The following is a 15349-nucleotide window of genomic DNA, read 5'->3' on the forward strand; positions in this document are numbered from 1 at the left end:
TAAGTGGCGTCTGGGGTCTTAAAATTAGTGAGCGGCCACTTAGGATGCATCAATTGGTCCCAACCCGCCTGGAGCAAAGGAGAATGAAGAACACCATAGATACAAGGAAAGTATTAGCCCAAGAGACAGAAAGGGCCACATAAACCAGAGACTTCATCAGCCTGAGACCAGAAGAACTAGACGGTGCCTGGCTACCACCTATGACCACCCTGACAGGGAACATAACAGAGAGTTCCTGATGGAGCAGTAGAAGGAAGGGGTGCAGAACTCAAATTCTAGTAAGAAGACCAGACTTAATGGTCTGACGGAGACGGGAGGTATTCCAGAAAGCATGGCCCCTAGATTCTTTATCAGACCAGAGCTAAAACAGTTTCTGAGGCCAACTCTTCAGACAGGGATCGGACTGGACTGTGGGACATAAAGTGATACTGTTGAGAAATGTGCCTCTTAACTCAAGTAGATACAAGAGACTAAACGGGCAGCTTCTGTCCAGAGGTGAGATGGGAGGGCAAAGAGGGTTAGGAGCTGGTTGAATGGACAGGGGGAATCAGGTGGAAAGGAGGAGTGTACTGTCACAGTATGGGAAGAGCAATTGGGTCATATAACAATGTATGTATAAATTTTTGTATGGGAGACTAACTTGAAATGTAAACTTCATTTAAACTACAACAATAAATAAAGTGTCTTTTTCTTTGCTCATGAATCATAGTAATATTAGGTGCTTTGCAGTATTTGTCTGACAACTACAGCATCACAATGATCTTGGGATTGTCATCTGTTAATTATTATTTTCCTTGGGATTTGTTCGTATTTTCATGATTGTTTGCATGTGAAGTAATTTTAGATTTTATTTGGACATTTTGAATATTATGTTATAAAACTCTGGGTGCTGTTAAAATTCCCTGGAGAATCTTTTACTGTTATTGTTTGTTTCAGTAGGCAGTCAATTAGGTGCAGATCATAAGTCCTGTTGCACCTTCTGTTGATAGTGGTTTCAATGTTCGTTGTGGTTTCAAAGCCTTGGCTATGTTGCTTTGAATCTGCCCCACTCATGTGATACTCATTGGTTAATCTGGGACTGGAGCCGAGGACAATAGTTCAATTACAAAGGTCTTGCTACGCTGCTTTGAGTCTGTCGTATGCATGCAGAACTAAGCGACCCGTCCTACACATGTGTGGATTCATACACCAAAGAAGAAACAAATACCATTCTCAAAGTCTCTCCTCAGCAAGAATCCTCATACACCCTTTAACTTGCAGAGTCTCCTTTTCATCATCCTCCAACCACAAAGATGGAGTTTCTCTGGGAGTTTTACCTGCCTGCATTCTGCTGTGCTGCAGCTTCATAACCAGGTCCTGGCCTTGGAGCAACGTGGTAAAATAAAAGCAGCACAAAAAGAAAATTATAGGAATTTCTTTCACATTCATCGAATAACAGAAATTCTTTCAAGTATCTTTGTCCAGAAAAAATGGGGCTTCTCTCATAATTTAGCATGTTCCACTCCCACAGCTCTGCAACTAAGGCTTCCCTAGGATAGGGCAGGGAGAGAAATAAAGAGGGTAGAAATAGCAAAGCTATCCCCCACACACAACCTCCAGCTTACAAAGGCCACTTTTCACAGCTCCCTGGCCATAATGCTTTGTTTCCTCTTGGAGTTTTTTCTGCCTTTATTATGGCAACTGTAGCTCTGCATCTGGGGCCTGTCCTCAGGTAAAAGTCATGAGAGAAAAGAGGGAAAAAAATCTAGGAAGCTAAACTCCTAAGGGTTGCTTAAATTTTAATTCTCTTCTTCAAAAACTACATTTTGTTAATTTGGTTTACGTGTCTTCAGATAGTTTTTTTTTTTTTTTTTTGGAGTGTTTAGATACAATGGAAAATATAGACTGTAGTGGGCTTATAACATTTTGGTCTGGACTGATAATCTCATATAGGATTTTCACAAGGCACAATAAAAACTTCTGTAACTTTTTATTGCATGTATTTGATTCATTTATCTCTCCAACTATAACACTTCCCTGCCATAAATTTTGGGGTTCTTAGGTCTATTTCCAGGAAATACCACAATGCCAGATATATAGTAAACAAAATATAATTTGAAGGTAGAGTTGAATGAAAGCAATAATTTCTGATTCATTTATATACATATGTATGTGAACAAAAGGAAATCAGTGGATATCATTAATTTAGCTTTTCAAAATTCTTCGCAAATGGGTTTACATCAACAAATATTAAAAACATTGAGTGATAATAAGGGCCAGGAATCTAAGAGAGAAAGCAGTGAGAAGAGCGGTAGGAGGCAGAACATATAAAAATAGGATAGAATAGTACTTCTTTGGATGATAGTAAACTTTTAAGCTGGTACTTGCCTGAAATCAGATTGTTTTAACTATCTGAAGAAGAATCTGAACAGAAAAAATTTTCCTGAGGGACAAAATAACTACAACCTCCAAATCATAAAGAGAAAGGTGATGACTCATAATAGGCCTGAAGAATTTGAATGAGATATGAATACCATTATTGGCAAAAATAGAGATAAATGGTGGCAAGTGAATAATTAGCATCTTAGTTACCTGTAGAAGCAGACTGTGAGGAAATATATGGCTAATTTAAAAGGCAATAATAAACGGATAATCTTAAGAAAAAAACGAAGCGAAGAAACCAGCTAGAAAGAAATGAGTATAATTAGTACATATTTGTGCAACTCCAGCTGAGTTAACATAAGTTTGAATTAATGTTTTATTTGTCTAAATCCTTCATTCTTCATAGGGAAGAGGAATATTCTTAATGAGTGTGGCACTACTCAAATTTATTGTTGATGCTTTAAAACAGCTGATCTAAAATGTCAGATACAAGAATTTAAGGTCAATGATGATCAGGATACCTTATAATGTTATTTATAGATCTTTCTAAAAATCACTAGTGGTCTGAAAACTGTCTTCATTGCTGTCTTCATCTTTTTATTCCTGAATGTGCAGATGACTGGATTTAGAAAAAGGAGTGAGAACAGCATCAGAGAGAGCAAGATACTTGTCCATCTGTGAATTGGGATGTGGCCATGTATAGACAAACACGGTTGGACGAAATTAAAAACAAAGACCACAGAGATGTGAACTGACAGAGTGAGCAGGGCCTTGTATGAACCACCTGAGGAATGTTTCCAAACAGTGGAAAGGATGAAGATGTAGGAGATGAGAAGTATTAATAAAGATCCAACACAAAGGAACTCACTGTTGACAGTGACCATGAACTGCAGTCTGTAGGTATCTCTGCAGGCCAGTCGGAGGAGCCTGGGTAGGTCACAGTAAAAACTGTCCAGTACATTAGGGCCACAAAAGGGTAAAGTTATTATAAATATCAGTTGGAACAATGATTGAGTAATACCAAGGGCCCAGGCAGCAGCCAGAAACAAAATGCACATCTGTGGGCTCATGATGGTCGGGTAGTGAAGAGGTTTACATATGGCCACATATCCATCAAAAGCCATAGCTATGAGCAGCAATATCTCCACACCACCAATGACATGGATGAAGAAGATTTGAATAATGCAGCCTCCAGAGGAGATGACTTTGCGATTTCTGAAAAGGTCATAAATCATCTCGGGGGAAGTAGTGGAGCAGTCCCCCAGGTCAGTGAAGGAGAGACTAGGCAGTAGGAAGTACATGGGGGAATGTAAGTGAGGATCAGTGGTCACAGAAAACACAATGAGGATGTTTCCATTCATGCTTGCCACATAGAACACAGAGGAGAACACCAGGAGGAAAAGCTGTATCTCCCTTGAACTGGTGATTCCCAGAAACACAAACTCAGACAAAACAGTGATTCCCTTCACCCATTGATCCACCCAATGGGGCTGCCACTAAAATTATGAGAATTAAGCAAATAAGGAGGAAAATTTAATTCTTAGGGATGAGAGTGACCTTAATCATTTATGTTGCAATGTTCACATTATGAATGAGAGTTACCTGGTCATGCAATTCTTCACACTTGATCAATAACGATGATGATGATGATGATAGTAACAATTATGATGTAAGCACAACTCAAGAGTACACATGATGATTAGAACTATCAGCAAAATCTCTCATGGCCTCAAATAATAATAGAGAATTAACCAAGAACAAAATTTTCACAGGTACCTGCAGCAAGAAATAAAATATACCAGAAAGAATGTACCCTTATTTGCAAAGAGAATAGTAAATATTATTAGCATAGCTCCCTTACAAAAATACCTCTTGGGGAGAGGGCATGGTTGGCAAAAAAAAAAAAAGAAGAAGAAGAAGTACAACACCGTGTTAGTTGCATACAAATACGGTACATGGGAATAAATTTATTTAATAGCCCCCAAAAGGGAAATTAGGTGGCTTTTCATATCCTATCTGATCTCACTTTTCCCTCTCAAACACATTCCATCTCCCTTTCATGCTCATTTTCATATAATCCACTCCACAGAATTTACATTCAGAAGATAAGGTTGAAGGAAAATATGATTAATCAATGGATTACCCCTGGGAGTGAAGATTGTCTGAAACTTGAGATGGGACTGCAATCAGGAGAAACAAATGAAATATTAAGATGTATATGGAGATTAAGAAAAATAAAATTGGGGGTATTTGAAATATCACAGCCAGGTAAGAGTTGGAGCATAAGGGAGAGTATGTACATGTCATGGATTTAATTGTGTCCCCCAAAAATATGTGTATCAATTTGGCTAGGCCATGATTCCCAGTATCGTGTGATTGTCCACCATTTTGTCATCTGAAGTGATTTTCCTATGTGTTGTAAATCCTTTTTCTATGCTGTTGGTGAGATCAGATTAGCAGCAGTTATGTTAATGAGGCGGGACTCAATCTACAAGATTGGATTGTGTCTTCAGCCAATCTCTCTTGAGATATAAAAGAAAGAAGCAAACAGAGACCTGGGGACCTCATATTACCAAGAAATAAGAGCCAGGTATCCTGACCCCAATTCTAAACTGCCACCACTGAGCTGAGTCTCTCCATGCTTAACTAAATGATTTTGCTGTCACCTCCTAAGCCTGCTGTCCATGGCCTCAAGGTACATATTTTCTATAGCCTCAAGCTCTTCAGGTCTCAGAAACCTGTGAGCCCGGGCTAGGGTACAGGAAACCATATATACTGCTCACTGTGTAAGGAACAGACAGAATAGAAAAGAACCAATGGGATGAAAGTGCATGGGTAGATGACCAAAGCACTGTGAAAGAGCCAGAAAACTCAGCAAAATCAGCAACTTAAGGGGAAAAAATTAACACTTTGTGTGGCAAATAATAAGTACCTAGTGGAATCATACAGCTACTTAGGTCCAAGAGATGAGAGATGACCTGGTCCAGGTTGACCATCATTCAGATGAAAAATTTAAGACCCAAAAATGTAAGCTGAATTGCCCATATTCACATTAGTGTCAGAACTGGGGACCAGAACCCAGGTCTCTGGGTTCCTGATCCAGAAATTATAGACCCTGTAGAAAACAATTTATGAAAGAAGAAAAATCAAAATTTGAAATGTGATTTTCTAGATTAAAGCTAACATAAATCAAAAGGATGTACACGAACTACCTACTATTAGAACTAAATTATCTTACATGCCAAAAATAATTAAATACTTCATATTATAATGACCAATGAAGTGTCACGAATAAACTGCATGCATTATCATTGCTGCTACATGTTGTGTGCTCACTCTTCTTATTTTGATGCTCATCAGAATGGACACAACAACAGTAACTTTTTTTAAGGAATATTCATTATCACACTATCCTTTCTACCGCTCTAAATTTTACTCTCCTTAAAAGTCAATAAAAATTCTATTCCTTTCTATAGAAGAATCAAGGAAAAGAAGTCAAACACATGGAAACTGAACAACACCTTGCTCAAAAACTACTGGGTTGTAGAAGAAAATAAGGATAGAATAAAGAAATTCATACAATCAAATGAGAATGAAAACACATCCTACCAGAACCTTTGGGACACAGTAAAAGCAGTGCTCACAGGTCAGTTTATAGCAATAAATGCACACATCCAAAAAGAAGAAAGGGCCAAAATCAAACACTAACCCTACGACTGGAACAAGAAGAGAGAAAACAGCAAATGAAGCCCTCTGGTGCCAGAAGAAAGGAAATAATAGGAATTAGAGCAGAATTAAATGAAATAGAGAAGATAAAAACAATTGAAAGAGTTAACAAAACCAAAAGATGGTTCTTTGAAAAGATCAACTAAATTTGTAATCTATTGGCCAAACTGACAAAAGAAAAACAGAAGAGGAAGCAAATAACCCATATAAGAAATGAGATGGATGATATCACAACAGACCCAACTGAAATTAAAAGAATCATAACAGAATACTATGAAAAACTGTACTCTAACAAATTTGAAAACCCAGGAGAAATGGGAAAATTTCTAGAAACTCACTACGTACATAAACTAACACAAACAGAGGTAGGTTTACGAGGGTGGGGAGGGAGGGTGAGGGTTACTCACTAAGTAAATAATAGATGAGAATTATCTTAGGTGAAGGGAAGGACAGCACACACTGCAGGGGAAGTCAGCACCATGGGACTAAACAAAAGCTAAGAAGTTTCCTGAACACAACCAAACACTTCGAGGAACAGAGTAGCAGGGGCAGAGGCCTGGGGACCATGCTTTCAGGGGACGTCTCAATCAACTGGCATAACAAAATTTATTAAGAAAATGTTCTGCATCCTACTTTGGTGAGAGGTGTCTAGGGTCTTAAAAGCTAGAAAGTGGCCATCTAAGATGCATCAATTGGTCCCAACCAACTGGAGTAAAGGAGAATGAAGAACACCAAAGACATAAGGAAAGTATTAGCCCAAGAGACAGAAACAGCCACTTAAACCAGAGACTTCATCAGCCTGAGACCAGAAGAACTAGAGGGTGTCCAGCTACCACCAATGACCACGCTGACAGGGAGCAAAACAGAGAGTCCCTGACGGAGCAGGGGAAGCGTGGGATGCAGAACTCAAATTCTAATAAAAAGACCAGACTTAATGGTCTGACTGAGACTGGAGGAACCCCTGAAAGCGTGGCCCCCAGACTCTCTGTCAAACCCAGAACTAAAACAATTCCCAAGGCCAAGTCTTCAGACAAAGATTGGACTGGACTATGGGATATAAAATGATACTCGTGAGGAGTGTGCTTCTTAGCTCAAGTAGATACATGAGACTAAACGGCAGCTTCTGTCTGGAGGTGAGATGAGAAGGCACAGAGGGTTAGGAGCTGGATGAATGGACATGGGAAATCAGGGGTTGAAAGGAGGAGTGTGCTGTCACAATATAGGGAGAGCAATTAGGTCACATAACAATGTATGTATAAATTTCTGTATGAAAGACTAACTTGAATTGTAAACTTTCACTTAAACTACAACAATAAATTAAAAAAAAAAGAGACATCCATCTGCAAACCTACATCCAACACTCAAGCATTTTCATGAAGCTTTGGCAATATGTAATCTGAGAAGCAGAAAAGAATAAGAAGAAGAGAAAGAAGATGAAAAAAGAGGAATTGGAAGGAAATGAACAAATAAGAAGAGATATGCAAATAATACAAATGTAAATCATGACATAAATTATAACTGTTACCACAGTTTAAGGATTGGAAAGGTTGATGCCGTGGAAGACAGGCTTGACGATCTACTTCTAAAATGTCACAGCCTTGAAAAATCCTATGGAACAGTTCTACTCTGCACACATGAAGTCGCCACAAGTTGGAATTGATTCAACAGCAAGTAACAACAACACAATTTGAAGAACGTAACATATTCTAGGAGTCCTTGGGTGAGGCAAATGGTTAACAAGGTCGGATGCTAACCACAAGGTAGGAGGTTTTAGTCCACTCAGAGGCACGTCAAAAGAAAGGCCTGGCAATCTACTTCAAAAAAATCGGCCATTGAAAACTTTATGGAGCGCAGTTCTACTGTGACACACACAGGGTTGCCTTGAGTCATAATCTACTTGACAGCAACTGGTTAGCATATACTAAACAGGAGAATGATGTATACTGAACAACACACTACAGGCACATGGAATCTTTCTCATAGTATCTTTTCTGTGTGTTCTGCTATCCCAGAAGCTTTCTCTGTCCAGTCAGCTCCTGCTACTGAGAGTCACATTGAATCGACTTCCAAAAATTGTATCTTCTTTGGAGTGGACCTACCAGGTGGCTATATGCTCACATTTGAAAATCCAGAAACCAACTGAAAATTTCCACCTCTCTGTTCATGAAAAACGCTAAAAAAACACAAAATTTCACAGATTGCCTTTCATATATTACAATAGAACTATAAATAGCTTGGGCTTTGAAGTCAACCTGGCCTGTTTTCTAATACAGGCTCCATCACTCATTTGCTGTGTGAGCATGGAAAATTACTTAACCTCTATGAACCTCAGTTTCCTCATTTGTAAAATGAATCCATTGCTCTGAAGTAATAAAGTGGACCTAGTTTCAAGATAGGCTTTCATATTTATGCTGGAGTCTAGTAGTTTGAATGGCTTCCTTAAGAATAATTTTGTTCCTAAGTAGAGACACTGATCAGGACCTGTTTTGTGAGAAGTTTTTGCTCTGACAAATAATCAGTCAGAATATGTCATTTCCCCAACCATCCCTCTCCCTACAGCCAAAGCCACAGACAAATCCTCACACAAACTATTTTGAAGCCTTTCCTGACTACTTCAGATAACATGTGTTATTTGTATCTGCATAGGGATGGAGAGGGTGCTTCATGGAATCTCCAAAGGCTGTGCTCGTACAGATAAATATCTGTATAAACTTGCCAAGGAAGAGAAGGCAAGCCCACAAGTACCAGCCTCTCAGGAAATAAGACTTTTGATCCCAAACTACCATTTTCAGGACCCACCTAGCATTCTTCAGCCACAGCTATTGCAAACCTTGGACAAGTGGAAAAAACGATATTTATGCACATCAGTCAGTTATGGATGCAGATGGCAACTCAAGCCCAATGTAGTCTTAGTTTTATTTTTTCCTATTCCACCATGCCTTTCTATTTAATTATCTTATTAATTTGAAATTTATTTACTGAGTATCTACTCTCTTAGGCACTTAGAAAGACAATACTTCTCTAAAACTAAGTAAATATCCAACAGGCATAGTATGATGAATGTCGTAGAAGTGTCATTGAATTAATAATACCTGAGTAAAGTGGAAGGAGGTAACTTCAGCTCTGGTGATTGGAGAAGACAATGCAGAAAAGGTGAAAAAAAGCTTTAACCAATAGTAAATGTCACAATACATAAAGATAGTGTTTGAGGCATCATGTAAAACAAATGGTAGAACATGAGAAATGACAGGGAATTTCAAGGTACACTGGGATAATTAATGGTGAAGAAGGTAGATTGCCTGGAGAATAGAAATTGTTTAAGACTGGAAAGTAAGATGAGAAAGAAGATTGAGATGAGTTGTGCCTGACTTTAGCCTCTAACTTAAGATTACTGAGTATCGTTAACAAATAAAGGAGAGCAAATGAAGACTTTAGGAGCAAGGAATTAATGAGACCAGTGCTCAAGAAGAGGATTCATCTCTCAGTGTGACAAATAATTGGAAGGAAATGACAAGGAAGAGAGGAAGCCCAGTAAAGAGACTGCTGTAACAGAGTAGATCTGACTTGAGGAAATCTTCATCACATCATCAAAACCATCTCTACCTTAGAACAGAGAAACCGTGGCTCACTGACTTTTTTATATCTTTTTTTTTTTTTTTTACTGTTTTTAATCTTCTCACCTACCTGTTTTGCCAAGGGAACTAAGAGAACAGCATCATTAAAGATTCAGATATGGTCTCAAAACAATCAACTGGATCCTATGAAGGATGATTAAAGGCACACACAAATAGGTATATAAAACAATGCCATAGCAAGAGCAGAAGCTAGTTATAGTACCAGAAAATAGTGACCAAGTGATGCTGCAGAGATTTGGGATTGCCAGAATAAGATCACCTGGCCTGGGGAATTACCACCTACAGTGGTTTTGATTTTCCCAAGGTAGCTAAGTGGAGAAGCGATTAATGAGACTTAAGGAGAGGCTTGTAATTTTCTTACGACAAAGAGGCCTTTTGCTATTCTCTAGAGCTATTCTCAATCTTCATTTTATGGTGACTGCAGATGCATCACACAGTAAACTTAATGTAAACTTTTCATTCTTAATTATTTTATGATAATTTCAGTACTAAATATTCATCTTAAGAGTGTGAAAAATGTAGAAAAGTATGAAAAAGAAATTTGAAGGCAGAATTTTATGTGTTTTCATTAAAAAAGTGTGACTATTTTAAAATGTGAAAATAAGTCATTCTGGAAATGTCTTCTTTATATATGATTTTATTGAACCCTCAGAACAGTATTACAGAGTAAGTATTATCAACACATTATTTCAAACAATTTATGTATTTAACTAAATTATATAGTTAATAAAAGCATGCTTTCATCTTTGAACTCAAGACTAAAAAATTCTTTCTTATCCTTTTCTGCACCATACCTCTTTAAAGATTACATAGTCTTTCTACAAATTTTGTCAAAAGTACAGAAAAAAAGCACAATATTGCCCAACATGTTTTATGAGGCAAATTGAAGTATCAGTCAACGACAACAACAAAGAAAATTACCTGCACATTACTTTTGACAATGGATGCATAATTCTAGTTCAAGAATGCAGAAGAGAAAGGTTTTTTCTTCTCTGCCTTCTAAGCCAAAACCAAGAAAAAAAAATCTAAAACCAAACCCTCCCCTTGTTCTTTAAAAACTTCTGTCTTGTGTACTCAAAAATCATTCTAGCGTTTTCCCGTCTCTGTTCCATGTCATTCATTTTCCCTCTCTGTTATCAATCCCCATGTGTTATGTCTCCTATCTTAAAATTTATTGACCCAACTTCCTTCTCTGGCTATTGCTCCATTTCCCAGAAGTCCTTTGCAGCAAAACCCCTTGAAAAAGTTGTCTCTGCTCTCTTTCTCCAATTCCTTTCCTCCTGTTTTCTCTAAAACCTGCTCCAATTGGAATTTATCCCCAGGAGTCCCACTAAAACTTTCTTTCAAGGTCTCCCATGACCTCCATATCTAAATTCAACCATGAATTCTAAGTCCTCATCTTTTAAGCCAGTTATTACTCCAGCCTCTTTCATACACGCTTTCTTCACTTGGCGTCTTGGCTACCACACAATCATGTTTCCCTTTTACATCACTGCCAGCTCTTTCTTAGTCTCCACTAATTATTCTTCATTTTGTCCCTCACCTCTTAACATAGCAGTATTCCAGGACTTGGGTCTTTAACCTCATTTCTTTTCTATCTATACTCACATTCTACTTTATTTCATCCAGTCCCATGACTTTACATAACACATATGTGCCAGACTTCTAGTCTGAATTTCTACTCTGTACTTCAGTTTTGCATATCCAGCTGCCTATTCTACATTTTCATTTGAGCATCTAACAATCTAATAAGCACAAAATTGTATATCTCTAGCAATTTCTAATCCTCCAGCCGTCTTTCCCCTCTTAAGTGATGACAAATTTATTCTTTCAGTTGTTTAAGTCAAAAACCTTGGAGGCATCATTTTCTCCTTTATTTCTCTCACATCCAACATCCAATCGACAGATTCTACTAGCTAGCCCTTCAAAATATACCAAGAATCTCACCACATCTTACCATCTACATTGCTACCCAAGCCACTGTATCCTCTTCCCTTAATTACGATAACCTACTAACAGATCTCCACTCAGACCATTGCACCACCCTTCCCCAAACTATTCTCAGCAAGACAACTAGAGACAAAAATTTAAAATGTAAGTGATATAATGCCACCTCTCTGCTCAGAACCTTCCGATGTCCTCTCTCAAAATAAAACCTAAATTCTTTGCAATGATCTACAGAGTCCTACATGATCTGGCTTCCCTTTGCCTCCCTGACTACTTTCCTACTATTACTTCACTTAGTTATACTAACAAAGTCACACTGACTTTTTGCTGTTTCTTGAACATGACAAGCATGCTCACACTTTAGGCCTTTGCATTGGCTGAACCTTTCACCTGGAATGCCCTTACCCCTGATACCTACATAACTCTCTCACCTACATCAAATCTTTGTTCAATAACACCTTCCCATTGATGCTTACTATCCTACTTAGGGTGTAACTCACTCCCCCTTCTCTGGTGTTTCATATCTCCTTTAACCTGCTCTATTATATTGCTATTATATTTATGTCTTTTAACTTACTACATAAATTTCTTGCTTATTATATTATTTATTGTCCAGTTCCCTCCATTAGAATATAAGCTTATAAATGTAGGATTTTTAAATATTTTCTCAATTATGTATCTTAAATGCCAAAAACAATGCCTAGCACATAGTAGGAACTCAATATTTGTTGCATGAATGAAAAAATAAAAGATACATATATTTAGAGAGTCACTCTTGAGTTTCTTGTCTTTATAACTGGGTAATTGATGGTGGCGGAGGACATGGTTTTCAGCGATGATCATAGTTGTCTTTTGGATCTATTCAGTCAAAAGATGTCATGGATTGAGTTGCATCCCCCAAAAATATCTGTCAGCTTGGCTGGGTCATGATTCCCAGTATTGTATGATTGTGTTATCTGATGTGATTTCCTTATGTGTTGTAAACTCTACCACTATGATGAGATTATATGTGATCTCCTTATGTGTTGTAAATTCTATCACTGTGATGAGGTTATACTGACGAGGTTGACAAGATTAGTGTCTTAATGCAATCTCTTTTGAGATATAAAAGAGAGAAGCTAGCAGAGACACATGGGAACCTCATACCACCAAGAAAGCAGTGCAGGGAGCAGAGTGTGTCCTTTGGACCTGAGGTTCCTGTGCAGAGAAGCTCCCAGACCAAAGGAAGACTGATGCATCACCAGGAACTTCCTCCAGAGCTGACAGAGAAAGCCTTCTCCTGGAGCTGATGCCCTGAATTTGGACTTGTAGCCTACTGGACTGTGAGAAAATAAACTTCTCTTGCTAAAGCCATCCACTTGTGGTATTTCTGTTAGAGCGGCACTAGATGACTGAGACAAAAGATGTATGAGGCATCCAAGAGGAGATGTAAAAGTTATATAACATATGGATCTGGAGCTCAGAAGAAACATGGACTATATTTTACATAATAATGTGGTATAAAATTATTATGGCATCACAAATCAGAAACAAATGAAATGATTACTCACTAAGTAAACCAATTGCCATCGTGTCAACTTTAACTCATGAAAACCCCATGTGTCAGAGTTGAACTGGGCTCAATAGGGTTTTCTATGGCTGATTTTTCAGAAGTAGATTGTCAGGACTTTCCACTGAGGTAACTCTGAGTGAACTCGAACTTCCAATCTTTTGGTTAGTAGCCAAGCACTAACCATTTGCACACCCAGGGACTCATTTTATTAAACAATGCTGAGAAAAGTAATAAGCAAACCTGAAGAATTTAGATCTTCTCTAATTATCGTAATAAAAATAATATCCTGGTGGATGAGATATTTTAGATACACATGTTAATGGGTATTGATTATATACTGGTATGGAAAAAAAACTTCCTAAGTATAAAAATGATGGAAGTCACAATTAAAAGCTCCATGGAGTTGGTCTCATAACAATTACAACTTTAACGTTGCAGGAAGTCATAGGTAAAAGAAAAAAAAAAAACATTTTGGAAAAAATGAGAATAAGTATGTTAAAGTCTTTAACATATAAGTAGGGCCTGTAAATCAATATGACAAACACTAACTTCCACCGGAAGTACAGCCAGAAAGGAGAACGATGAGACTTTGTCTCACGTACCTCAGACATGTTATCAGGAGGGACCAGTCCCTGGAGAAGGACATCATGCTTGGTAAAGTAGAGGGTCAGCGAAAAAGAGGAAGACCTTCAACAAGATGGACTGACAGTGGCTGCAACAATAGGCTCAAGCATAACAACGATCGTGAGGATGGCGCAGAATTGGGCAGCGTTTTCTTCTGTTGTAGGGAGGGTCGCTATGACTCAGAACCAACTGAACAGCACCTAACAAAAACAACATTCCCCTTGTGTGAGTGGGAAGAAAAAATACCTAAGCAAAGGATATTAACTTATATTTCAAATAGGAAAAAACATATATAATAATTTTTGACTTCCTTGAATCACTTTTCCCCTTCCACGGATGGCTGTACTCTATCACCTTCATTTGGGAAATGATTTTCCTCAAATCCATGTAGTTCTTTGGAGACTATCAATCAAATAACACTGGCCCTTACCCACAGAGGTGGGCATATGATTCAGACTGGCCTATCAGAGAGACCTGGCATGGAGTTAAATCAGTACCAGTTAGGATCCTTTCATTGGTTTTAATATGGATGCTGGGAGAGAAAACCTCTCCCTTCCCTCCAATGTTGCTCTGCTGGGATGCTTTAAACTTGGAAGTATTTGCAGCCTCTCCTCTCTCCCTACACAATACATAAAGAAATCCATGTACAAAAGAAAAGAATAAGACCAAAGTATGTAGATAAGCAGAGCTAGAAGATAGTAGGGAGGGAGGAGAAGGAAAAGAGAGCGAGGAGCAAGAGAAAGAGAGTGAGTCAGAGATCAAAATTCAAAAGTGTGAAGTTGAGTGAATCCTTAGAGTCCATGAGGCTGGCTCCACTACTGAACATTCCAAAAAACTGAGCCTATAAATTCCCTTTTTGATTTATTATTTTAAGCTTGTTTGAATTAGATTTCTGACACTTGTAATTTAAAGAGTTCTGACTAATAATGTTTAAAAAGGTATAGACATACTAAAAATAAAGAAATTTAAAACAAGATTTTATCATTTTTTGCCTTCCAAATTGATGAAAAATTTTAATAAATGATCATATTCAGGGCTTTAGGAGGAGTACTGTAATGAACATGCTCATCCTCAAATGTATAACTCTTTTGGGAGAAATGATAATATGAATAAAAAGTCTGAAATGTTATTATACCTCATTAATTCCAATTACATATTTTTTAAAAACCTGTTGCTATCATAGCAGCCTTACAAGACAGAGTAGAACGGCCCCATAGGGCTTCCAAGGAGAGGCTGGTGGATTCGAACTGCCAACCTTTTGGTTAGCAGCCGAGCTCTTAACCACTAAATTATATCAATCTATAAAAGAAGTAGTCTGAAATGCAGATAAAGGCGAATATGCAAGGATTTTTAAGGAGGAGTAAAAAATTGAAGACAATCTAAATATCCAACAATAACAGAACAGCACAATTATGATAGTCATTTAATATTTTTATAGATGCATTAAAAATTATATTGTAGTAGAATATTTAATAACATGAGACAATTCTAAAATTATACTATT

At 37.7% G+C, this 15349-nt stretch overlaps 1 pseudogene; it reads right to left on the reverse strand.

The window, feature by feature from the left end:
* Window positions 1-2891: 2891 nt before the first annotated feature.
* Window positions 2892-12020, reverse strand: LOC101356947 (olfactory receptor 4F3/4F16/4F29-like; annotated as a pseudogene).
* Between the last annotated feature and the right edge of the window lie 3329 nt (window positions 12021-15349).

The sequence above is a fragment of the Trichechus manatus genome, unplaced genomic scaffold, assembly GCF_000243295.1.
Source record: "Trichechus manatus latirostris isolate Lorelei unplaced genomic scaffold, TriManLat1.0 scaffold00364, whole genome shotgun sequence".
NCBI lineage: Eukaryota > Metazoa > Chordata > Mammalia > Sirenia > Trichechidae > Trichechus > Trichechus manatus.